The following is a 25,711-nucleotide window of genomic DNA, read 5'->3' on the forward strand; positions in this document are numbered from 1 at the left end:
CCAAAAAGGCACCCCGTCCCCGTTAGCAGTCCCTCCCCGTCCCCTCCCCAGACAACCGCCTCCTGTCTCTGTAGAGTCACCAGCTCTGGACATCTCTTCTAGATGGAATCGTATAATACATTATATTGCCTCTGTGACCGGCCTCTTTCCCTGGGTATCATGTTTTCACAGTTCATCCATGTTGCAGCTGGTGTCAGTTCTTCATTTCTTTTTATTGCCAAATGATATTCTGATTGGATATACTGTATTTCAGGTATCCATAAGTTGGTGGAGATGGGGTGTTTCCAGTTTTTGCTTTGTGAATAATGCTGCTGAGAGCATTTATATGCAAGTTTTTTTGTGTAGATACAGGTTTTTTCTTGGGTGCCTACATAGGGGTGGAATTTCTGGGTCCTGCAATGACTCTGTTTAGTACTTTGAGGAATTGCTAAACTGCATTCCACAGCAGGTACATCATTTTGCATCCCCAGCGGCTATGGACGAGGCTTCCAGTTTCTGCACAGCCTCGCCAATGCTCATTATTAGCTCTTTTTTTGAATATAGCCATTCTGATGGGTGTGAAGTGGTACCACATTGTGGTTTCAATTTGCATTTGGAGTATGTTTTATGTGCACTTGAGAAGAATGTGTGTTCTGCTGTTGTTAGGTAGAGTGTTCTACAGATGGTTTTTAGGTCCAATTGTTTAATAGTGGTGTTCAAGTTTTCTATTTCCTTATTGATCTTATTCTTAGTTGTTTTATCCTTTATTGAAAATGGGGGTATTGAAATTTCCAACCATTGTTGAATTATCTCTTTCTTCCTTCAATTCTATCGGTTTTTTGCTTCTTGTATTTTGCAACTCTGTTGTTAGGTGCAGATATGTAATTGTCATGTCTTCCTGATGGATGACACTTTTTATCGTAAAATGTCCCTCTTTATCTCTAGCAATTTTGTTTTGTTTTGCTTTAAAGTCATTTTGCCTGATATTACTATAGCCATTCTGGCTCTTATGGTGGCTGTTTGCATGGTGGTTGTTCCTTTCAACGTACTTGTATCTTTGAATCCAAAGTTTGTCCCCTGTAGATAGCGTATAGTTGCATTAAAAAAAAAAAAATGCAGTCTGGTAACCTCTACCTTTTGACTAGATTGTTTGATCCATTCACATTTAGTGTTATTATTGATATAGTTTGGATTTATGTCTGCAGTTTTTAATTTTTGTTTAGTATATGTCTCATGTCTTTTTTGTTTCTCTGTTCCTGTGCTTTCTTTTGCCATAAGTGAGTGTTTTCTAGTGTAACATCTTTGACTCCTTAAGTTATTTTTTCACTGTATTTTCACTCTATGTTTTTCCAGTCTTATTGAGGATAATTGACATGTAGCACCATGGAAGTGTAAGGTGTACAGCATGACGGTTTGATGTATCTGTATATTGTGGAGTGATCACAACAGGTTCTGCTAACACCCATCCTCTCATATAGATACAATAAAAAGAAAAAAGAAAACAGAAAACTTCTCCTTGTGATGAGAACTCTAGTTTCTACTCCCTTAACAATTTTCCTGGGTGTCCTCACTATGTTTTTTTTTTTTTTTTTTTATTCATTTGAGACACAGAGATACAGAGAGAGAGAGAGAGAGAGGGAGAGAGCATGAGCAGGGAGAGAGGCAGAAGGAGAGGGAGAAGCAGGCTCCCCGCTGAGCAGGGAGCCCGACGCGGGGCTCGATCCCAGGACCCTGGGATCATGACCTGAGCCGAAGGCAGACGCTTAACCATCTGAGCCACCCAGGCGCCCCCTCACTATGTTTTTAAAGTACTTTCTTAGTGATTGCTCTAGGGCTCACAGTGTACTTCTCAATCGATCCGAATCTGCTTAGGTCTACACTAAATTATTTTCACTAAGCAATGGAAGCATCTTTTCTATTTGGCTCTATTCCCTCTCCTCTTCTTTTGTGCTTTTATTGTGATACTTATTTCCTCTACTTCACAAACCCAAGAATGACCTGTTATAATTATTACCTTATATACTTTTGGGTCCTGTGAAGAACCTGAGACTGTAAAGGGAGGGAGGGAGGAGGAGAGGGAGAGGGGAGGAAGGGAAATCAGAAAAGGGGGGTGTTTGTAAACTCCCACCTTACTGTTCCACCGAGAACAGAGCCCACCATTCTCTCCTTCCACTGGCCAACAGTGGGCACCCCTTTCTGGGACCGGCTCACCTGTTCCACACGCAGACGTGGTTCTGGTGGTGTCTCAGGTGACTCGGAGCGCTCCCGGGCTGGGCTTGCACTTTGTCGAAGTGGCCGTATGTGGGGCCGCTGAGCTTCGCACAGCGTGGACGACTCCAGGTGGGTCTTGGGGGAGTTTAGGGGACAACTGTTCACAGCTGTCTGTGACCCCTCAAGAGACCGAAAGCGTGCTGGGTGATGGTCCCAAGGACCACCTGCTGAGTGCGCTGCGGAGCCTCACAGCCAGAAGCAGAGTCGGGTGCTGGTGAGGAGATGCCCAGGCTTAGAGAGGTCGGCCTACCTGGTTTCCTACACTTGAGCACTTCTTCCCACGGAAACAAGAAATGTCAACGCACTGGCTGCCCGGTGAAGTTCTGAAATGTAATTCTCTCGGAAACCGGAGCTTCTCTTCTTTGCTCATACTCCACACCAGGGGAGAAGGGCTCTGTTATACAGTCAGGATAAATCGTAGTAAATGAACATGTGAATGGTTTCAAGACCCACCCATTACCTTGAAACCAAATAGCTAGTTGGTGGCATTTAGATATTTCTTAGAAAGTGGCCAAAATATTCTGAGCTTTAAGTGCGAAGTCAACATAGGTGTTGGAAGAAGCCTCAGGAAAAATAACTGGCCAAGTTTTGCCCATGAAAATGTGTGTTCTAGGTGAAATAGCAAATCAACATAATGACTGTAAGCAGATGCTTGTGGGAAAGTGGAAGCGGTCCCATCTGAAGGAAGGCAGCCTGGGTCACGGAGAGAATCACAGCGTCCAGGACCCCGCGGGGCCTCCAGCTCTCCGCATGGTCCACTTCTCTGGAGCCTGCCTCTCCCATCCACTGTGGGTGCTGTTTTTACACTGGGCTGTAGAGCTTCAGGGTGCTCAGGGTGTCCTGGGGGCTGTGGAGAGGAGACTGGAGCCCCGTTTGTTCTTCCTTTAACAGATAAACAAGTTGTGAGATTTAAAACTAAGAATTCTCCTTCGCTGCTTTGGGTGAAGTGCCTCCAGCCCCAACCTTCTAGGAGTTTCAGAAGGGACTGCTTCTGTCGTGCACGTGAAGCCGCTAGCCTCGGCTGAGGCGGTGTTGGCCTGCCGCCTACAAGGTGCAACCACCTGGCAGCGAAAACACCACTTTGTAAAGAAGACCAGTGGGAGGGCTGCGCCATCCCCCAGACACTCACCGATGCTCCAGACGGATGGCCGCGGGCTCCTCATGGGGACGGGCGCCGCTGTGCTCAAAGTTAGAGCGATTACTAAAATTATCTAATGTGTTAAGAACACCACCCAATCAAAAACAAAACAAAACAAAACAAAAAAACACGTCTAAAACTACTTGCTTTTCTATTCATGTTTAGGTATTTAAATAACTCTGTCTACACAACATGCCCAGTGATGGCAATAAGCAAAATGACGTCATTTACCGAGCTTGCATGTTCAAGTTGTACCCCTGGGAGCAGGCAGGGGCAGTTGAACTAGAGCCATTCCCATTTCTTTAAAAAAAATAATTGCCATGGGAGTACAAAAATATTTGGCAGTGTATGTCTTAAGAAACAGCAGGGAAACTTTAAATGTTTTTCGTAGGGAGCAAGTAAATGGAGGGCTCAAAAAACCCGAAAATAGTGTTTAACTGGCCAACTTCATAAGAACAAAGATAAATACTCAGTTGATCCACTGTGGCCAAGTAAGGGTGGAGGGAAGAGGGGCAGAGAGGAGCCCCGGAGCAGGTGCAGGAGGGAAGGCGGGGTGCGGCGGGGCAAGGAGCGTGGTGGGGAGGGCAGGGGCGCGGCAGGAGAGGACCTGGGCCTGCAGAGGAGCTGGACTCGGCGCGGTGAGTCCGGGGCCTCCCAGCTGGGGGACAGGTGAGCTGTTTGGTCGCCTGTGCTGCCGGTATCTGAGCCACGCTGACCCGGCGGGCCACGTGGCGTTGTGCCCTCTCGGGCGGCTGTGGACACGGTAATCTCATCTTGGGGACCTGCTTCCAGACCCCGAGTCCAGCAGGTGCTCTCCAGCCCAGTTCTGAGAACGCTGGACTCCAAAGTGGGGGGGCAGGGGGGGCACACTTCCTGCGATGCATTTGTGTGCTTAACAGGCTGGTTTGCGGGTGGCGTCTTCTCCCCAACCTCAGAGATCTCAAAAAGCGAGTTGATAAAAATCTTCCGAATTCTCAGGGGGTTATTTCTGCATTGAACAAGGAGTGAAGTCCTCAGTCTGGTGAAATCCATTGCTATCTCACTGTTACTGCCAGCGTGCCCGATGGACTGAATCCCACTCCTTCCCGGGTAGACCGGCCAAGACTCCTGCCAGTCTGCCACAGAACGTGGCATCGCAAGCACCACACCGTTCTAGCCATGGCAATGCGACGCCGATGTACACATTTCTTTGTGGAGACTCACTCCTCTCTCATCATGTGGCCTCTAAGAAGCACTAGAAATATAGGCCACCTAAGAAGAATGCATACCAGAGTAGGAAACTGCAGAAAATTATCTTGCGATTTCTTTCCAGAGTAGCTGAATTTTCCACTGTGGTTTGGCTTCTGTGGTTTCAGAAGCAGTGCGTGCGCCGCGCGTGTGCTATTATGTAATAGCCGCCCCGACCCGCGGCCCCGGTCCTGGCTCAACCGCGCTCGCGGGCGGGGCGCCCAACTCACAGGACGGGCCGGAGTGCTCTCACTGACGGAGTGTTCTCTCCACGCGGAAGTTTCGGAAGCTTTAACATGAAAAACGTATTTACCATGTCGGTTCATTAATGCATGGTCTTAATGAGTGTCCAGATTTTTAACTTTTTTCTTCAGCCACTTAGGGCCTTAAATTAATTCAGGCTCCTCATCCTCGATGTCAATTTTATTGCCCAATACCCTGTCTGTGCTGTGGGGCTGTAGGGCAAGCACTGCATTCAGCATCCAAGTGCGACCCCATCGAGCTGTTACTTTGTTGGTGGCCTCTGGGGTATCCCCCCCCTTTTTTTAAAGATTTTTTTATTTATTCATTCGAGACACAGAGATACAGAGAGAGAGACAGAGAACATGAGCAGGGGGAGAAGCAGAGGGAGGGGGAGAAGCAGGCCCCCTGCTGAGCAGGGAGCCCAATGCGGGGCTCGATCCCAGGACCCTGAGATCATGACCTGAGCCGAAGGCAGACGCTTAACGACTGAGCCACCCAGGTGCCACCTCTGGAGTACCTCCTTAAAGGCCATAGAGGATAGTGGGGCCAGCAGAGGGGGCAGCCTGGATCCCTGAATGGCTGCATGGAGCAGATTCCACGCCTCCTGAAGTTCTCCTGTATTAAGTCACAGACTTTTTTTTTTTTTTCTTTCTTTTTCTTTTTTAAGAGAGGGAGACAGTGAGTGCCCCATGGGAGCAGTGGAGGGCAGTGGTGGGGGAGAGGGGCAGAGGGAGACAAAGAGAGAATCCCAAGCGGACTCCATGCCCAGCGCAAAGCCTGATGCAGGGCTCAACCCCACAGCCCTGAGATCATGACCTGAGTCAAAATCAAGAGTTGGTCGTTTAACCGACGGAGCCACCCAGGTGCCCCAAATCACAGAGGTTTTGAAGCTGACTCTTCCAGCAGCTATTATAACTTACACCCCAGCTAACATAAATTTTCATTTTATGAGAATCATAAAATGAGTCTGCCCACATTCTTTAAAGGTCACATTCTTTCATTCATTCTTTCTCTCAATACCAAGAGACACCTGTCTTTTGTTATTTTATAAAAATAAATCCCTCTATTAAGTTGTTTTTTTGTTATTTGTTTTACTCCTAAAGGTGATGAATAGAAAGAAATTCCAGTAGGATGTTTCTTATTCATGGGGGTCAATCAAATATAAGTTTTCCTGAATTACTTGAAGAGAAAAATATCACATTGGTGGGAAATAATAAAAATAAGGTGGAGGGTGGTAAGGGATGGCAATAACCATCCACCAAAGATTGCAGTTTTGTGTTCCTTTTCCTGCATCACTGGGAATAGTTCTTGTTCACCAAAAATGATAATCATTCTAAAAAACCTGAGTGGAACTTTTTCTTTTGTTATAAAAAATTTAATATAGTCTTCATTCCACAATCCAGGTCAAAGAGATGTATTGGAAAATCACAGCAAACACTGTAGTAAATTAGACAGCATTAGAAACACTTCACCAGATAGAACCCTATTTGCACTAAAATACAAACCGTGTATGATTAAGTGTAATAGGTTTGCCAGACTCATTCACACGAATGTACACAAAGCCACAAACCTATGCTGGAAAGGACACAGGGATTCTTAAACACATAGATGCATCCTGTATTTGGATAAGAAGATTCACTGATATAAATGTATTAATTCCCAAAGGGTCTATAAACTCAGTGTAATCTCTTTCAATTCTCATAGGGGTTTAAAAACACAGAACTTGACAAACTAACACTGAATTCATGTGGAAGGAAATTTGTGGATAAGTGGTCCCTGCCACTCCCCAGAACTTTGCCACCTTGCTTGTTTCCTCTGTAACTCTTAACACCATTTAAATCACTCAGCCTGGGGCACCTGGGTGGCTCAGTCAGTGAAGCGTCTGCCTTCAGCTCAAGTCATGATCCCCGAGTCCCGCACTGGGCTCCTTGCCCAGCCAGGAGCCTGCTGCTCCCCCTGCTTGTGCTCTCTCCCTGCTTGTGCTCTCTCTCTCTCTGACAAATAAATAAATAAAATCTTTTAAAAAAAATCACTCAGGCAAAGGAAACAGTCAACAGAACTAAAAGGCAACCCACGGAATGGGAGAAGATATTTGCAAATGACATATCAGATAAAAGGCTGGTATCCAAGATCTATAAAGAACTTATCAAACTCAACACCTAAAATCCAAATAATCCAGTCAAGAAATGGGCAGAAGACATGAATAGACACTTCTCCAAAGAAGACATACAAATGGCCAACAGACACATGACAAAATGCTCCATATCACTTGCCATCAGGAAAATACAAATCAAAACCAGAGTGAGATATCCCCTCACACCAGTCAGAATGGCTAAAATTAACAAGTCAGGAAATCACAGATGTTGGTGGGGATGCGGAGAAAGGGGAACCCTCCTACACTGTTGGTGGGAATATAAGCTGGTGCAGCCACTCTGGAAAACAGTACGGAGGTTCCTCAAAAAGTTAAAAATAGAACAACCCTACAACCCAGCAAATGCACTACTGGGTATTTACCCCAAAGATACAGATGTAATGAAAAGAAGGGGCATATGCACCCCGATGTTCATAGCAGCAATGTCCACAATCACCAAACTGCAGAAGGAGCTGAGATGCCCTTCAATAGATGAATGGATAAAGAAGATGTAGTATATATACACAATGGAAGATTACTCAGCCATCAGAAAGGTTGAATACCCACCATTTGCATTGACATGGATGGAACTGGAGGGAATTATGCTAAGTGAAATAAGTCAAGCAGAGAAAGACAATTATCATATGGTTTCACTCATATGTGGAATATAAGGAATAGTGCAGAGGACCACAGGAGAATGGGAAGAAATCAGAGAGGGAGACAAACCATGAGAGACTCTGGACCCCGGAAACAAACTGAGGGTTACAGAAGGGAGGGGGTGGGGGTATGGTGTAACCAGGGGTTGGGTATTAAGGAGGGCACATGATGTGATGAGCACTGGGTGTTATACGCAAGTAATGAATCTTTGAACACTAATGATGTACTCTATGTTGGCTAATTGAACATAATAAAAAAAAAATATTTGCTTCTGCATAGCAAAGGAAGCCATCAAATGAAAAGGCAACAATTGAATTGGAGAAAATATTTGTAAACCACATTTATCTGATAAAGGGTTATATAAAAAATATAGAAGAACTTCTATTACTCAATAACAACCCCCCACAAACAATTCAATTAAAAATGGATAGAGGATCGGGGCGCCTGGGTGGCTCAGTTGGTTAAGCGACTGACTTCAGCTCAGGTTATGATCCCAGGGTCCTGGGATCGAGCCCCACATCGGGCTCTCTGCTCAGCCGGAAGCCTGCTTCTTCCTCTCCCACTCCCCCTGCTTGTGTTCCCTCTCTCACTCTCTCTGTCAAATAAATAAATAAAATCTTAAAAAAAAAAAGAAAAAGAAAAAGAAATATACTATTTAAGGCAGACGCTTAACGACTGAGCCACCCAGGCGCCCCAGAAATTAAATAGTATATTTCTATGTCCATGGGTAAAGAGGGAATCTTGAGAGATGTTATAAAATATTTTGAGCTTAATGAAAATGAAAATACAATATATCAAAAACATAGGGGTGCTTACAAAGCAGCCATAAAAGCTGTGCTTAGAAGGAAACTTAGAGCCTTCAGAGATTATATTAAAAAAGAAAGGGCTCAAATCAGTAATCCAAACTTCTACCTTAAAAGACAATTATCATATGGTTTCACGTATTTGTGGGACATAAGGAATAGCATGGAGGACATTAGGAGAAGGAAGGGAAAAATGAAGGGGGGCGGAATCGGAGGGGGAGATGAACCATGAGAGACTATGGAGTCTGGGAATCAAACTGAGAGTTTTAGAGGGGAGGGTGTGCAGGGATGGGTGAGCCCAGTGATGGGTATTAAGGAGGGCATGTATTACATGGAGCATTGGGTGTTATATGCAAACAATGAATCAAGGAACAGAAGAGCTGACCCAGGTTTCAGTCTGTCCTCATGGGGTTCCAGCTCATGACTTAGTGTCCAGCTGTCCTTGATCTTCCCCATTTTTTATCCGTTTTCCTTCCTGTCTGTTCTATGGATTTCAAATTCCAGCATCAGATGGGGAGGAAATGGACTTACAGACTGAGTATATACATACCCTTCTGGTTTTACTTCTCTGCTTGAACCTGGACTCAGTTATCTAACCTCCCAGTTTGATCATCTCAAAAATGGGGATAATTGTACCTATTTCACCCGTTCATGTATATTAAATTGAGATAACATATGTTCAAAGTCTATATTTCTTCTGTGAGACTCTTGGATGATTCTCTGCTTTCAATATGTAGTGTATATTTTTTATTTAAAAAAAATGGAATTAGTAAACTGTTTTATTCCTGTGTGCTTCTTCCCCAAAGGCAAATAACATACATACTGTGTGTTGTGTATATGAGATGAGGGTGTTTATGAAATTCCTGTGGAATTCTCTTTGTTTCTAGAAATATTCTGGTTTGTTACCTTTCTAGTAGAGAAAAGAAAGGAATCTATGTTTCTTCCTTCCTTCCTTCTTTTCTTTTTTCCCTTTCCTTTCCTTTTTTTCTTTTCCTTTTCCTTTTTCCTTTCCTTTCCTTTCCTTTCCTTTCTCCTTTCCTTTCCTTTCCTTTTTTCTTTTCATTCTAAATCAGTGACAAGGGGTTGTAATGTCCCAAAGAACATTTGCCCAAAGAGAGAAGAGAATTACATTTGGGTAACAACATTGGTCCACCATTTCTGCACAGTGGGACTTGTTTAAAGGGCCCCAAACCCCCTCCCCTTCCTAATCGAGTCACCTGACCAGTAGAGAGACTCCAGCTGTGGGCAGGGCAACTCCATTGCCCACCCCTGAAACCACGTGAGCCATGCCAGGGGCTGGACAAGGGTGCAGTGGTTTGGGTTGCGCTATGGGGACAGCGAAATGGTCCCACTTTCAACACCAGGCTAGAGGCAAAGCAAATGACATTGGACAAGGATAAACACTGCATCATACAGTGACAGTAGGACACCTGGCTGGACTCTGTCAGTGCTCTGAAACGTGCCTCAGTGCAATCAGTTGATCTCAGTTAGACTTTGTCTAAGATGGTGAGGCAGCCTTGAAAACCTCTACTTTTGCCAATTTTCTGAGGCAGTTCCAGAAGGGAAGGGGAAAGTCGGTGACTCAGAATTAGGACCTGTTTCCCCACCCTCCCTCACCTGGAATTTACTGAGAGCACTTTTTTCTGCTAACTCTTTTAAAGTGGAATAATCGAGACATGTATTTCATAAATCCTAGTTAATAGATTTCTTAACTTAAAATTTTGAATAGTTTTTGTCTAAATTGCAGTAATCATCCCTTGGGCCTTAATTAAATTTAATGAATTAATTTAATAAAATTAAAAGTAACTATTCTAGAAATCAAGTTGATTCTCCAATTTTGGGAAATATATTCTGTAGCTGAGTGACCACATGTCCAGACAAAAGGGGAGAATGGATTTGGTGGGAAAACTGGCTGTTGGGTCCATTGGTTTCCTCTCTAAAGTGAAGCCTCACCCATTGATCAAAAAAGTAGTTGAGTTTTGATTTCTCCTTTAAAGGATCTGGGCAGTCGGGTGGTTTGAGTCAGGTCTGAGAGGGAAATGAGGCAGCTTCCCTCCGGCCTGGGCCTAGCCTGCGGGAAAAGCGGCAGGTGGGCTTCCTTCAACACTTCTCCAGTGTCCCATGGCCTCATTCCTCATGGTGCAGCTGTCCGGGCACATGATCTTCCTAGTGACTTCCAGAGAGACCTGTCTTTCCTGTACCCCCTCGCCGTGTTACAGGGGAAAGAGCATGGCCTACATAAAGGGCAGATTTTGAACTGAAATTTGGTTCTGACGTGCACTGGGTGTATCAGGGGCCCATTACATAACCCCTCTCTAAGCCTGGGTTTCTGCATCTGTAAGACAGAGACAGCACCTACTTTGCATAAAGTTTGTGAGCATTAAACAGAAAAGTGACATCCAGGACTCAGCAGGTTCTCAGTATTAGTTCACTGTTCTCCACCTCCTCCTCCTCCTCACCTCTGGGGCTTCCAATATGTCTCAGATTTTCAGGGGAACAAGATCTTGCTACAGCCTATTGTTCCTAAGCAATACGTGTAGATATTAACAACAATCTGTGGGATCACCAGTATGAAGCCAGTGTCTCCAGTTGTTCTGCTTTCCAGGTATAGGATGTGGGTATAGAAGTAGACCACCATGTTGTAAATACTCTGTTTACTAAGGGCATAAGGTCAACCTGGCTTCTGATCCCAGTTTCATGGCTTCCTGGCTCTGAAACCTTGGGCACATTTCTTCTCTGCTCTCACTTTCTCTTTGCTGATCCATAATAGCATTTCTTCCTAGGTGTGTGGGAGAAATGGTAGATAATCCATGCAGAGTGCTTAGCACACAAAAGGCCCCCATGCATGTTGGCTAGAATTATGAATGCCATCTTTGTGATGCCACCTAGGAAATGGAACCCACTTCTGTAGCAAAGGCAAGGAAGGAATAAAGTGACCCCAGCATTTGGGTAACAACTTTGGGGACAGCTTTAGAGCCATTGAAACACATTTCTTGAAGAAGTGTTCTAAGAGTTTAAAACATTTTTAAGGTCATTTATCTTTAGGGAAATCTTTGTTTACCTTTGGAGTTTTCCAAACCTGTCCCTTAAGATAAGCGAGCCACATTAGTCAGGGTAGGCTAGATTCTGCTACAGTAACAAATAGTCCCAATTCTTACCCATGCCATGTGTCCATCCCAGGTCTGCCCCCCACTGCCCTCCGTCCGAGGCACTCCCAAATGGAGAGAGAGAGGGGCACAGTCACACCAGAACTGAAAGGTCTTGCCCAGACTGCCTGTTTCCTCTGGTCTCATTGTATTACCCAAAGCAGGTCATGGGGCAGCTCCTACCTAACTCTGGGGGTGGTGGTGTGTGGAGGAGAGCAATCTACTCCAACTATACTCAGAAGGCAGAGAGCTGGAAATACTGATGAATGCCAATTATTAGCACTCAGACTTAACAGAAATGCAAGGCACTCGAACCCACCTTTTCTACTTACTGGTAAAATGGCACCGATGTTCAGTGAAAGGCTCATTGCTAGAATGTCAGAAGAGATGGTACTTTTTGATTCCCAAGACTCATCATTTTATGGTTGAATTTAAAGCGACTTTTGGAATACCCTTTTCTAGGAACCCATGATGAAATCAAGTTCTAGACTTGGAACCAGGAGAAGTGATCTTATCTATAAATGAAAACCTGAATATAATTGCTCCTAATAGCAATTCAGTGTTTAACACATAATTTGTGCTGCTGAGACGCTGATAACATAACATTTAAGGAAGAGAAAACAGCTTCATATAGACCATATTTCCATTTAGAGCATCAGCAAAAACTTTTTTTTTTTGGTGACAACTTTCATGCCAACAGATCTGTTACTAAATAAGACCCCATGAGTCTTACGTTGCATTGGGAAATTAGTCTTTCTTCAGATCTTTCTTTAAAAATATCATGCATCCCCAGTGGGCACATTTCCAAACAAATGGTACCTTCAGAAGATCTTACCAGTAGCAACAGAGGTCTGGGTGGCTTTAGCACGAGCTGTGTCCACTGACTGACATATCTCTTCATCCAGAACAACACACACAGCAAAAACACAAGGAGATGGGGAACAGCAGAGTGACAAGGGTAAATATGATTGCCGGCAGGGTAAATCCCAGGGGTGAGGCGAGGATTAGAAATATGCAGATAAAACAAACGGAATTTTATGGATAACAAATGTGTAAGATTTCCCAGGCTAATGGTAACATATTCATTCGTACAAGTGCATCTGGCTAGAGTGGGTGCCTGATAAATGCGTGTCTTTGATCACAGCCCTGGTGAATGGACTTGCCATTGCTGCATGTTGCTATGTGTTCCATCTGTCTTGGAGACCGGGGGGCAGTGCCGGTGGTTCCAGCCAAGACCTCCCAGAAGTCTCCTTTTCAGGCCCTCAAGGCGAGACCACCTGTCAGTCAGTCTGTGGAATTCCCACTTGGACACCCCCGCCTCTCACAAACGTAGTTAGCGGTGAGAAGGCTGTGGTCCCCCAGCTCCTTTAGAAGCTTTCTGCTGGGGTTTCGGATCCAGCTCTTGGTGTACGTTCTAGAACCCTACTGCCCAAAGTGTGGTCCCCGCACTGTATCAGCAATATATCGCCTGGAGTTTGTTAGAAATGCAGATTTGGGGCCCCAGCCCAGGGCTAGGGTATCAGAATCTGCAAATTCACAACATTTCAGGGGATTCATGTGCTCGTCAAAGTTTGGGAAGCACCAGCCCACAGAACAACTCACATTCCTTTCAGAATTAGAAACGATGCTTTTCTGAGTTTTTCTTTTCTTTTTTTTTTTCCCGAGTTTTTCTTTAGAAACAGACGGTTGCACAGCTAATCATTAAAGACTGCTCACGGCCCCTGAATTTTAAACTTCTGGTAAGAGGAGAAATGTCTTTCTTTCCTCTCCAACCACAACTGGAATTCCTCATGGAACAGGTAAATGGCACACACCTCAGCCCGTAACAGGGGACCTGAAGACAGCCTTTGAGCGTTCCCCTGCCGCTCCTGCTTATACGTGGTTGTCAGCCTCTTCCATCCCGGTCACCCCGACTCTTTCTCAGTTTAACATCCGGTACTTGGAGCATGCTAACGCGGTGAGCCACGGAGAGCGTTGCACCCTCCCTCCCCACCCTCCACCTGAATAGTCCCAGTGAGGGAGCCTCCAGTCGAGGCTGTCCTCAAGCTGATGCCCGGAGTTATGACTCTGCCCTTCTTTTGAGTTTTACTATCTACTCTGGAAGTGTGTTTCCTTGATTTGCAACTTCATGGCCTTTTCTCACGTTTTTGGCTCTGCACATGAGAGACGGCCCCTGGTTTTAGCTTCTGCCCGACCTGGGACATGGTCTCAGGTGACTCCGTCCGTGCACCTTCCCAGCTCCAATCAGCCATGACCTTGGTGCGCCCTCTCCTCAGCCTGGTGAAGGCTCTTCTGGATTTCACCCGGCCCCCAGGGTAAGGAGAATGGACACATTCTTAATATGTGTTTCTTCTGTGAAGGGGATGAGTGTATTGGTCATGGCCCCCAGAGTCACACATGTGTTTAGTGTTAATGCCAACTACCATGTAGAAAGTCTCAGAAGAGAATCACTCTCATCCTAGCTATAAGAAAACTCCAGGTGGGGCGCCTGGGTGGCTCAGTTGGTGAAGCATCTGCCTTCGGCTCAGATTGTGATATCAGGGTCCTGGGATCGAGTCCCACGTTGGGCTCCCTGCTCAGTGGGGATCTGCTTCTCCCTCTGCCCCTCCCCCTGTTCATGTGCCCTCTCTCTCTCCCTCAAACAAACAAATAAATACAATCTTTAAAAAAAAGAAAACTCCACGTCACCTACCCAATCACAGCTTTTCTTGAGACCTTCAGAGAGCTTCACGTGTAAGACAACTACATGGGCTGAATCCCAAAGAAAGGGAAACCCCTTTGAGGAGAGGTGGGACACACCAACTAGGCCAAACTTCGCTGAGAAAGGAGAAGGAGGTGGCCGCCATACCATAGGTAAGAACAAAGCAGCCAGTTTTAAAGAATCCTTAAAGGCCAAGCCTGGGCTAGCAGGAGGCCTGGGACACAGGGAAGTTTGTACTTGCTTGCAGGCTCTTTTCTACAGGCCTGCCCAAGAAAGTTTGGGGGTGGAGCAGAGGCCTTGAAAGAGCCCTCCCCAAAGGGCACAGGCTTGTATGAGGTCATCCGTGGCTCTTGGGAAATAGACACAAACTCCCCTTTTCTGCCAGTGAACAAAAGCCTTGAACTACAGAGAAAGGACAATCATGCCTCCCATTCCAGGACAAACCCAAAGCCCGGTGCTGCAGAGAAACGGACAGGAAATGTTCTCCCTCCCAAGACCAACCACAAATAAGAGGCTGAGATGGGCTTCCGTGGGAAGGAGGAGCAGGAATGCTTATGAAACCCTAACCCCAAGGCATAGATTTGCAGGGTCCCCCACAGGAGCTGAGCATGGCTAACAAGCAAGAACTGTACATTTCTGAGGGAGGGGCTGGGATAGGAGAGTGGATCCCTGAGTGGCACAGTCTTCCAGGCAAGGCTGAGAGTGGGGGATGGAGCAGGGACACAGGAAAACCCTCCAGCACCCCAGCCCTGTGAGAGGCAGCCTGTCCCCGCAGGGTTTTGAAGCCTGTGGTGCTTTGAAGGTAATGATTTAAATCAAAGTGAAACTCAAACCCAGTTCAACATCTAACTAGATCAACAACTATCTTGCCCCTCACACCATACACAAAATGAGTTTTTTTTTTTTTTAGGGGCATAAAAACCACTTCCTTCAGTCTCTACTATTTACTCATGATTTTCAGCAGTTGATCAAAACTTGATACTTAAAAAAGAAAAACAAAACATAACAAAAACAACTAATTTCCAGCAGATAAAGCAATCACCAGAACCAGAACAGGAGATGACCCGGGTGCTGGTGCTCTCAGACAGGGACTTCAGTGTAACTGTGATGAATGCTAAATTATCCGGAGGGAGAAGTCAATGAACAGAGGGAGAATTTCAACAGACAGGTAGGACTGGTAAGAAAGTGACAAATAGGAATGCCACACGTAGAAACTGATATAAGACACAAGGAATTCCTTTGGTAGGCGTATCAGTAGACTACTCTCAGCTGGAGAAAGATTGATGAACTTGAAGACAGACCAAAAGAATCATAAAAAGCGATACACAAAAAGAATACAAGAGTGACAACAACAAACAAGCTATCTAAGAGCCATGGGACCATGTAAAATGACCTAACATATGTGCAACTGATGTCCAGAATAAAAGAGAAAGAATATAGCATAAGAATTATTTAAAGAGATCAAAGCTAAGAATTTTCCAAAAGTAAAGCAAGACAACAAACCTCAGAGCCATGAAGTTCAGAGTACCTCAACAGTATAAATACAAAAAACCCCAGAACAAAACAACAAAAAATCCAGAAAACCAAAACCAACCAAAGAAACCCCAAATAAAAGAAAAACTCACCCACACATACCATAATAAAACTGTTAAAAACCAAAAAAAAAAAAAAAAAGGAGAAAATATAGAATGCATCCAGAGGGGAGGGCACACCCAGCTGGTTCAGTCGGTAGAGCGTGTGACTCTTGATTTTGGGGTCATAAGTTCAAGCCCCATGTTGGGCATGGAGCTCACTTAAAAAAAATCAACTGGATTTAATAAGACTTAAAAAATAGTAAAAAAAGACAATGCATCCAGAAGAAAAAACGACTGGATACAGAAGAAGAAATGTGGTTAGGATAGATTTCTTGTCAGACATTATGCAAGGTATAATGGGGTGATACCTTTAAAGTAGTGAAAGGAAAAAAAATCTATTAGCCCAGAATTCTATACCCAGTAAAAATATTTTTCAAATTGAAGGCAAAAAATAAAAACTTTTTGACAAAACCTGAGATAACTCACTGCCAACAGGCCTGTGTGGTACAGGAAATGTTGAAGGAAGCTCTCTGAGCTGTAGAAAAATTGTATCAGATGAAAATTTGGATCTACACAAAGAACTGGAAAGCACCAGAAATAGTAAAAATAAAGTAGATATTAAAAATAGTTTTCTTATAATTATTTTTTTAAAAAAGATTATTGACTAAAGCAAAAATAGAAAATGGGTATATGCAACTGATAAATTATTGAACACTACATCTGTAACTAATAATGTACTACATGTCAGCTAATTGAATTTAAATAAAAAAGCAGCAAATGAGTTTTCTAACATCTGGAGAAGCAGGATACATGGAACTAATTACAATGGGGACGGGAGGGAGAAGCTGAAAGTGTAATGTTGTAAATGTGAACTACTAAGGTCTGATAATATTTTGAAATTTTCAGACTGGTTTTAGGCTTAAAGTAGTAGTTTCGGATCGGTTGTTAACATCAATGAACTCCATTACACATGAAAAGGTGTAAGTAGTACAAGGGTCAGTTTGAGACTCATAGTTGAGGGGGGGGAAAAGCCTTTTTATCATTTAATTCAGTGGTTCTCAAATCTAGCTAATGCCCGACTTCTTGAGTGTTCGTTAAAAACCTGAACTTCTGGGGGCCATGTCTGTAGAGTGTGATGCCCACACCTGACTTGGGTGGCGCCTCCTGCTTTCAAGTGCCACCTGCTGACACGTGTCCCCCAGTGGCGTGTGCAGCCTTCCTCCAGGCAGGAGTCTGAGCTGACCCAGGCCGGCCGGTGGCAAATGAGTGAACTCCCCTCTGGCTGACACGACCCTGGAGCCTGGACACGTGCCAAGAAAACCCTTCCTTTTACCACAAAGCTGTGCTCCTGTGGGGCCAGTGTGGAGAAATCAGAATTACAGGGAACACCTGGATATTCCTGACAAATCTATGGGCCTTCTGCTCCAGGAACCGGGGACCACGGAAACTGTGGGCCATGGGCAGCCAACCACACCAGCCTCGGTGTAGGCCGCTGTGTGGTTTAGAACAAGAGCTTCTGGGTCATCACGTGATCCCACTGCCCGCTTTCCTCCAGACAGAGGCCATGGATGAGCAGCATCTCTTTGGGGACCCACGCTGGCTTGGGGCCTTGTGTGTAGCACATCCGTGGGGCCAAGGTTGGGTAGACCAGGTTGTCAAGCGCTCCTGAGTCAGCCAGGGCTGTGGTCTGGAGGTGCAGGTGGGAAGAGAAGTAGCCCTCAACGTTGGGCCAGAATCACCAAGGACAGGGTTCAGAAGACGGACAGGAAATGTGGGAGGGGGATGCTGGGCTGGGCTCCTTGGCGGGGGTGCGTGGGCAGGACAGTGCTGCTTAGAAACCAGAGTGGGTGGCTCCTTCCCGGATTCGTCTCCTTCTCTTCGTGGAACAGCAGGGTCAGGATTTTCTCCCTTCCAGTGGGGGCGTGGGGGCTGGGCTCTGCCAAATAACCCAAATAACCCAAATAATAGAAAGCCTGGTGTCTCCTTAATGAGGTGTGCGCTTCCTCCAGGTGGCAGGAAGATGATCAGCCATCCCACTTCTGTGGCTGGTTTTTTTCCCTTCTTTTCTTGTTCCTCCATACCCACTTCCTCCATTTTGGGGGTTCTTGTATGTAAAGCGCTGACCGACACAGTGTTTTTGCTAACCTTATATGTGAATAAGTAATTTTCCTACCAACTTTCTGAAGAGTTCGTTCCCAAAAATCAGCAGCAGTGGCCTAAGAGCTACAGTTCAGCTCTTCACTGGCGGCCTGATCTTGACAAGTTGGGTCGCCATAGAAGTAGACCTCTGTCATCGATCTCCATGGATGACCGAGGCATAGCCTATCTGATGTTCCATTTCTACCGTCCACGGCCTGTCCACTCATCCCCCCGACTTCACACAGGAGGAAATGGAAGCCCAGGGAAGAAGTGACTTGCACAAATCCCCCAGTCAAGGAGCAGTTGAGTCAAGATTCAGATTCTGATCGAATCCCAAGGGCTGTTACACTCCATTGCATCCTGTTCCAGTCAAAACCTGAGACTGGTGTCTCTCTCCCATGGCCCATCCACATGTCCACATCTCCAGTGTCCCATGTGTTATTAACTTCCATGTCCTAGGTCTGTACTCTTTAATATTTTAACTGAGCAGGGGATTTCAACTCTAAAAGGAAATCACAAGTCATATAACCCAGGGGGAGAGTCCATTCATTTTCCTGAAACGTATTTGTCCGATGGCCAGGAGCGGCTCCGTGTGTCCCGTCAAACTAAGATGCTCTATTTAACAAGATGTTTGTAGCATCTCGTGGCCTCCAGAGAAGTGGTAAACACACAGAGTGGTCCAGAGCGAGGAGAAGTTGGAAAGGAAGTTGCTTGGCCCCGCTGAGGTTCGTGTAAATGTCCCATATAAAGGCTGCCTACCTTTTTTTCTCTTTCAACTTAAAACCTCTTCCCCTTTTGAGATGACAAATCACAAAATCGGCTTGCCCCAGATTGCGGTGATCTCCCTCTATCTGTGCATCAACCAGAGGCTGATACAAGAGATCAGGTCTGAAGATTGTTGCAGAAATGAGATAAGCTTTTACAAACCCCACAGGCTAATGAATTTTCCATGCCCCTCACCATTCATCCGTGGGGCAAGTATTTCGGGAGCGCCCGCCCTTGGCCAGGCCCTGTCCCAGACGACTGGGAGTCAGCAGTGAGCAAAACAGACAGAACTCTTCTCTGCTGGAGCTCGCACACTCATGGCCACAAGAAGGCAAACATGCCAGGCAGGGGCAAATAAGGCAAGGTAGGAGCCAGAGATGGGCTGGGAGCCGGGAAGCCACCGTAAATCCATGGTCAGGGAGGCTCCAGCCTTGTGTAGTTGCCCAAGGCAGTGAGGGGTCAGCTCCGTGGTTGTCTGGGGTGGGCATTCCCGCTAGAGGCAACGGGAGGACAAAGGCCCTCAATCAGGACTGTGCTGAGCAAACTCAAGCAAAGGCCTGGTTGCCAGGGTGACGAGCGTCAACAACAGAAGGGGCGGGAGATCAAGCGGGGAGGTGGTGGGAGCTTGGAAGGGGAGGGCAGGTCCCCTGCGGGTGCTGTAGGTCATAGTCAGGATACAGGGTTTTATTCTGTTGCCTTTGGGGTGCCCCTGGAGAATTTGAACAGAATACAGACATGATTTGAGTAATTTTAAAAGTCCCACTTTTCTATTGGGTGGAGAACAGACTTCAGAGGGCCGGGAATGGGGCAGGAGACCAGCTGGGAGAGGAACGCAGGGAGGCCGCCGGTTTTGGGGTGCAGGATGTGCATTCGATCTGGAAGGGAGAGCTAGGAGGATTTGCTGCTGCATCTTGTGGGACAACTGAGGGGTTCGTGGCCTGAGGGCCTGGGAGGAGTGTCTGTTGCTGAGACAAGCAACACTGGGCAGGGGGAGGGCGGGGGAGGGGACATTGAGCGTGAAGCAGAACAGAGTGAGATCCTTCTGAGCAGGAAGCCTGACATCTGCAGTTCCGGAGATGGATTGTACTGAGGGTACAGCTTGGGGGGCGTCGTTGGCGGAATAGTGTCTCCCCCCACATTCACGTCCACGTGGAACCTCAGAATGTGACCTTATTTGGAAAGAGAGTCTTTGCAGATGGAATGAGTGACAGGTCTCAAGATGGAACCGTCGTGGCTGGAGGGTGGGGTGCCCAGCCCACCTTCAAACTATGTTCTTATAAGGGGAGAGGGCACGGAGAGACACAGAGACGGCGATGTGGACAGGGAGGGAGAGACGGGGGCGTGTCTGCAAGCCACGGACTCCGCACTGCGGGCGGCCATGGGGAGCCAGGGGAGAGGCATGGCATGGCCCGTCTGTGGGAGCCTCAGAAGGAACCAGCCCTGATTTGGGGCTTCTGACCTCCCAACCTGTGAGGGAATAAATTTCTGTTCTTTTAAGCCACCACGTGCTGGTGCTTTGTTGAGACCTCGGTGGGAAACGGACGTGGGATCTCAGGGCTCAGACTGGTCCGGACGGAGCCACATGGGGCCTGAGCACAGGGCACCCTGACGTCTGGGACACAGAAGTGAGGGGCCCCCTGCAGGAGCCTGACACCTCCTCTTCTCCATCATTCCAGGGGAATTTCAAAATAGTAGCCAGTGGGAAACACCAGGGGGGAACAGCGGGTAAGCGTGTGCGGCGCCTCCACCCCGCCCGCTGCGGGAACGAAGCTTTGGGCCAGGTTGGTCATCACTGAGTGTCCTTGCAGCCCAGGGCCCACTGCTAGAAATCAGCCTCCTAACGTCTTCACTGGCTTGGGAGGGGTGTCGCATATCTTAAATTTCAACTTTTTTTTTTATAAATCTTTTTTTTTTAAGATTTATTTATTTATTTATCAGAGAGAGAGAGCATGAGAGGGGGGAGGGTCAGAGGGAGAAGCAGACTCCCCGCCGAGCAGGGAGCCCGACGCGGGACTCGATCCCGGGACTCCAGGATCATGACCTGAGCCGAAGGCAGTCGCTTAACTGACTGAGCCACCCAGGCGCCCCTTAAATTTCAACTTTTTGAGATACAATTTATATACAACAAAATGCGTTCATTTTCAAGGTTCTTTCAACGAGTTTTGACAAATTTATACCAGTGTAACCTCAACCACAATCCAAACAGGTCTTCCTTTCCTATCAATCCCCGCCCCTCCCTCCCTGCTGCAAGCAACCCCTGAGCTGTTTGTGGTCACCACGTATTAGGAGCTCTCCCTAGAATCTCGGGAACGTGGGGTCATACCGAAGGTACGCTCCTGTGCGTGCCGTTCTCAGAGTCCTCCACGCTGTGGCGTCGCGCGCGCTGGCGGGCTGGAGTCCGAGGGCACATGCTGTGCATCTCTCCCCAGTCCAGTGTACGTTGCTTGACCTTGGCCAGTGTGGGAGATTCATGCCTCAGGAATTGGCGAGTGCTATCAGTCAGGCCTTTTTATCTCCTGAAAAGCCGGCTGATAAACATTTAGTGGCCCACCACTGGTCGGGTCTTTGAATATTCAACTTCCTGAACACTCTTCTGGCCACATTAGCAGAAAGCCCAGCATCTGCTGACTGGCCCCCATCTCCCAAGAATCCTGGGAGGATGTCCTTGAGGGGCTTGTCCTGCTTCCCAAGGCACCACTGAGAGAGAAAGGAAGACTCTGACCCACCCCTGAGCCTGAATGCATAGGGGCATGTCTTGCATTGTTACTGCTTCTGTCCCATGGTGGTGGGGAGCTGAATGGAGCCTTGCTACGGTTTGTCTAGAAACTGCAGGCCAGAGGGGTCTTCCCAAGGGAGCTGATGCTACCACTGAGTCAAGGGTATATTCTGTGCTTGCACAAGTGCAATGTCATTCCCTGGTGTGCTCAGCTCCCTGGTGGAGGCAAAGCCTCTGATCAATCTTGTTTGAGAGCTTTGAGTCGCGGTCACCTGTTGGTCCTCCTTTCTTCATGGTGTGTTTCCCCCAGGGCTCTTGATGTTCTTCTGGTCAGTGAACTTCAGTTGAGACCACCGGAATCATCAGAGAAGTTTTAGTAATGCTGTACCTAAAAAGAACATGTCTCTTTTCTTGTAGGGGTGCCTCTGGCCCTGATGTAGATTTATGCCCCTTTTTCCCAGAGCCTTACAGTTTTGCAAACTGAGTCAAAGAGCAGCCCTAGTTGAGCCAGCTACAAAAGTTCTCGGTACAACTTGCCACCATGGCCTACTTGTTCTATGCTTCCATGACTTCTGAGAACCAAGAAGACCCGTTCCAGGACCTCTGTTTCTCCTGAGACTGGAAGAAGGCTCTCCGGCTGTGTGTGATTCCTGCATCTCCCACGGCAGACCCCACCACGAGTTCCTTGAAGTTTTATGAATTTCTTTGTATTTCTAAGGAAACACAGACAATGCATTGTGATGCTCCTGAATTCACACTCTGGGGCTGCTAACGATTTGCTTTGCTTTAGCCCAGAGAAAGCTAAATTATTTCTCTGGGTAAAGGCATGCACTTCATCAGCCACACGAGAAGGATGGATCTTCCACAGTTCAGGGCTGACAGGCGCTGTGTCTGGGTTTGTGGTCTGCCTGTGCCGGGAACAGCGAGCACCTCACAGATGAGCACCCACAGGCTCTTTCACTTCCAGCTCATCCTCTTGTTCCACGTGAGCACCAGTCACGTAACCGTTCTGTACTTTCTCACCCTTTGGTGTAACAAAACAGTGTGCCGGACACTTACCAAAGTGGGGCTGGTCTTAAGACGCGTTCTCATGGCTCTGGTTGGAGCACTTTGTGAGTCCAGATGGGTCTGTGCACAGGAGGGTGATTAGATGTGTCCCCACAAGTCGAACAGCCGCCTCTGCGAGATCAGCGTGAAGAGGTAAGGGCTGGAAGGTCCCTGAGCAGGCAGCTCTGTGACCCACCCTGGAGAAGGAGTTCCCTGGGCCCTGCCTCTGCTCAAGTACTTCCAGTCTTAGAGCTCACTGTGGCAGGCGAATTATTTGATAGTAAGGAGTCCTCTCATTTGTTAGAAAGTTCTCCTTTGAATGAACTGATATCTGCTGAAACTTCCCTTATGCTACTAATCTCCTCTGGCAGCACGCTTTCTGGTGTGTAACAAGCCCTCAGAAAATGCTAGGGGAACTGAGAACAAGGCTGCTTCTTGCCCGGGACAGTTTGACACAATCTGAAAATAACTCTCATGTTGCTCCCCCAGTGTTCTTGTTTGGGGCTAAACATACGCAGTTCCTAGGATTCCTTACAAAGGGGCTCATGGTCCCAGGCTGCATTCCTCAGTACAGCTCACATCACACCTAGGATGTGGTGCCCAGCCTGGAAGAAACGACCCTTTGGCAGCACAGACACCACCTGAGGCAGATTGGTGGCCCCAGTGGCCTCAGAGAGTGGCCCTGCACTCCTGTCCTTGGCCATGTGGTTTCATAGGCCTCCTGTGAGGAGGCAGATTGGTTTACCCGGCTAGTTGGTCTGCCTTCGCCTGAGACTGATCTGGTCAGGGGACGCGGCAAAGGGACGTTGTGCCGATTCTGAATCTAGCCCTGAGAGGTTTCTGTCAGAGAATTCCCCTATCCTGAGAGCAGGCTGGGGCTGCTTGGTGAGGACGAGAGAGCACACAGGGCAGAGCTGGGTTGTCCCAGCTGAGGCCACCCTAGACCAACCAGCAGGGGCTGACCTAGGAAGACAGGTGCGTCAGTTGGTCCAGTCACCTTGGCTGTCTGGTCCCAGCTTACCTGTAGACTTACGAGCAATAATAAAGGTTCGTGTCGCATGTCACTGAGGTCTTAGGGTTCTTTCTTACGCAGTGTTATTTTGGCAATAGATAACCTATATACCATACTACCAGTACCATCCAAGACTGGCTTATCTATTATAGTGACTTACAGCAAACTTGTGATCAATTTACCTTCATCTCAGAATTTTTACGTATACCAATATTGTGACCTGCGTTGCCCAATATGGCAGCTCGTAGCCACATATGACAATGGAGTGTTTGGAATGTGGTAACTGAACTGAGATGTGCTGTAACTACCAAATGCACGTCTGATTTTGAAGACTTCATACAAAAATTAGGTAAAATATCTCTCAATGATAAATTTTATATTGATTACATGTTGAAATGATTATAGTTTGTATATATTGAGTTAAAAATATTTCGAGGATTGGGATGCCTGGCTGGCGCAGTCGAGTAAGCATCTGACTCTTGGTTTCAGCTCAGATTGTGATTTCAGGGTCATGAGATTGACCCTGGATAGGGCTCTGCATTCGGCACAGTCTGCTTAAGGTTCTCTTTCTCCCTCTGCCTCTGCCCCTCCCACCTGTGCTCTCTCTCTTTCTAAAATAAATAAATGAATCTTTAAAATATTTTGAAGATTAATTTCCTGAGTTTCTTTTGACCTTTTTAAGTGTGACTACTAGAAAATTACAAATTATACATGTGACTCATGTTATGTCTCACAACACCATTCAGGATAGTCTCTTTGCAGCCTGTATGTTTGTAATTTTCTTTTTTCAGTATCTTATTGCTTTCAGTTCCAACCACGTCAAATAATATGGAATCCTGAGCATTCTCTGTACTATGAGTTATCCATCACAAATTTTATAATTCAGCAAATTGGATAAGCATCTCTTCCCTATTTTCATCAAAGTCATTGGTATAAAATAATTCTGATGAACACAAGATCAATATCACAACCCCATAACATTTCACTAATCAGTTCATTTCACACTGAGAAAATGATTTACCATGCCTGGCTCTACTGTGATTCAATCCATTAAGAATCTGCCTAAGAGTAGTGTGATTCAGCCTACCTTTTACCATTTTATCCAGAAGGATTTAGAAAAAATTTTTGTGAAGTGCTTTGCTACAATCATAATACATTTGTGGAAATCCAGATTTGAAGAACGGGAGGTAAAACTGAGATCTGCTGCCAGGGAGGAGCTCCCCACTGCACCAGTGAACTGACACATCGAGAACGGAAACAAGGCATGAGTCAACCAAGATGATGACCTAGGAGGCTCCTGAGTGCCCCTCCTCCCATGGCCACACCAAATTTCCAGCTACACATGGAGCAATTCCCTCTAAAAGAGACCCAGAAACTGGCAAAGGGACTCCTACACACGAGACACAGGAACAAATAACCACATCTCATTGTGTAAGAAAGGCTGAGACACACTTTTGCCGTAAACTCTACCCCTGGCAGAGTGCCATACAATCTCAGGAGGGAACTGCAGTTCCCAGCTTCCCCTTGAGGAGCAAATGGTTTGGATCTCACATCTAGAGTCCCACAACTCTTAAGACTCCCACCAGAGGGATGGGGCCCCCAAACAACTAGCTCTGAAAGCCAATGGGACGTGTGTCCACGAGACTCACAAGACTGTGGCAAACAGAGAAGCAACTGTCAGTGGGCAAGCAAGTACTCACCCAGCTACCCCCCAAACTCAGCATAGAGAAAGCAGGCAACATTACCCATGTCTCAGTCTCTCCCTGAAAGGGTTTCATCTGCACACTCGAAAAGCCCCTATCCAAGGGCCACGTTTCTAACTTGGCCAGCATCAAGGTGCTGGCCGAAATATTCCCCAGAGACTGGGAAGCAGGTAGATGCCTTTCATCCCTTCTCCCTCCTGCCTGCTCCAGTAATAACACCTAGTTGCCAGGGTCTCCTTGGAAGGTGCTTGAACACACATGTGCCTCCTCAGCTTTTGTGGCTCCAGCTGAAAGGACAGGACCTGGATCACCTGTCCCCAGTAGCCAAAGGGGCTAGCGCTTATGATTCCCAGGACTGTTGCAAGCAAATAGTTCTTAATGGTCACAGGAGCAACACAGCCTCATCTGTCCCATGCCCCCTGCCGGTGGCTATATGCCCAGGCCCAGCACAGAGGGAGC

This window comes from Mirounga angustirostris, unplaced genomic scaffold (assembly GCF_029215605.1).
Source record: "Mirounga angustirostris isolate CCGP_5_RB_7025 unplaced genomic scaffold, mMirAng1.0.hap1 SCAF_8, whole genome shotgun sequence".
NCBI classification, from domain to species: domain Eukaryota; kingdom Metazoa; phylum Chordata; class Mammalia; order Carnivora; family Phocidae; genus Mirounga; species Mirounga angustirostris.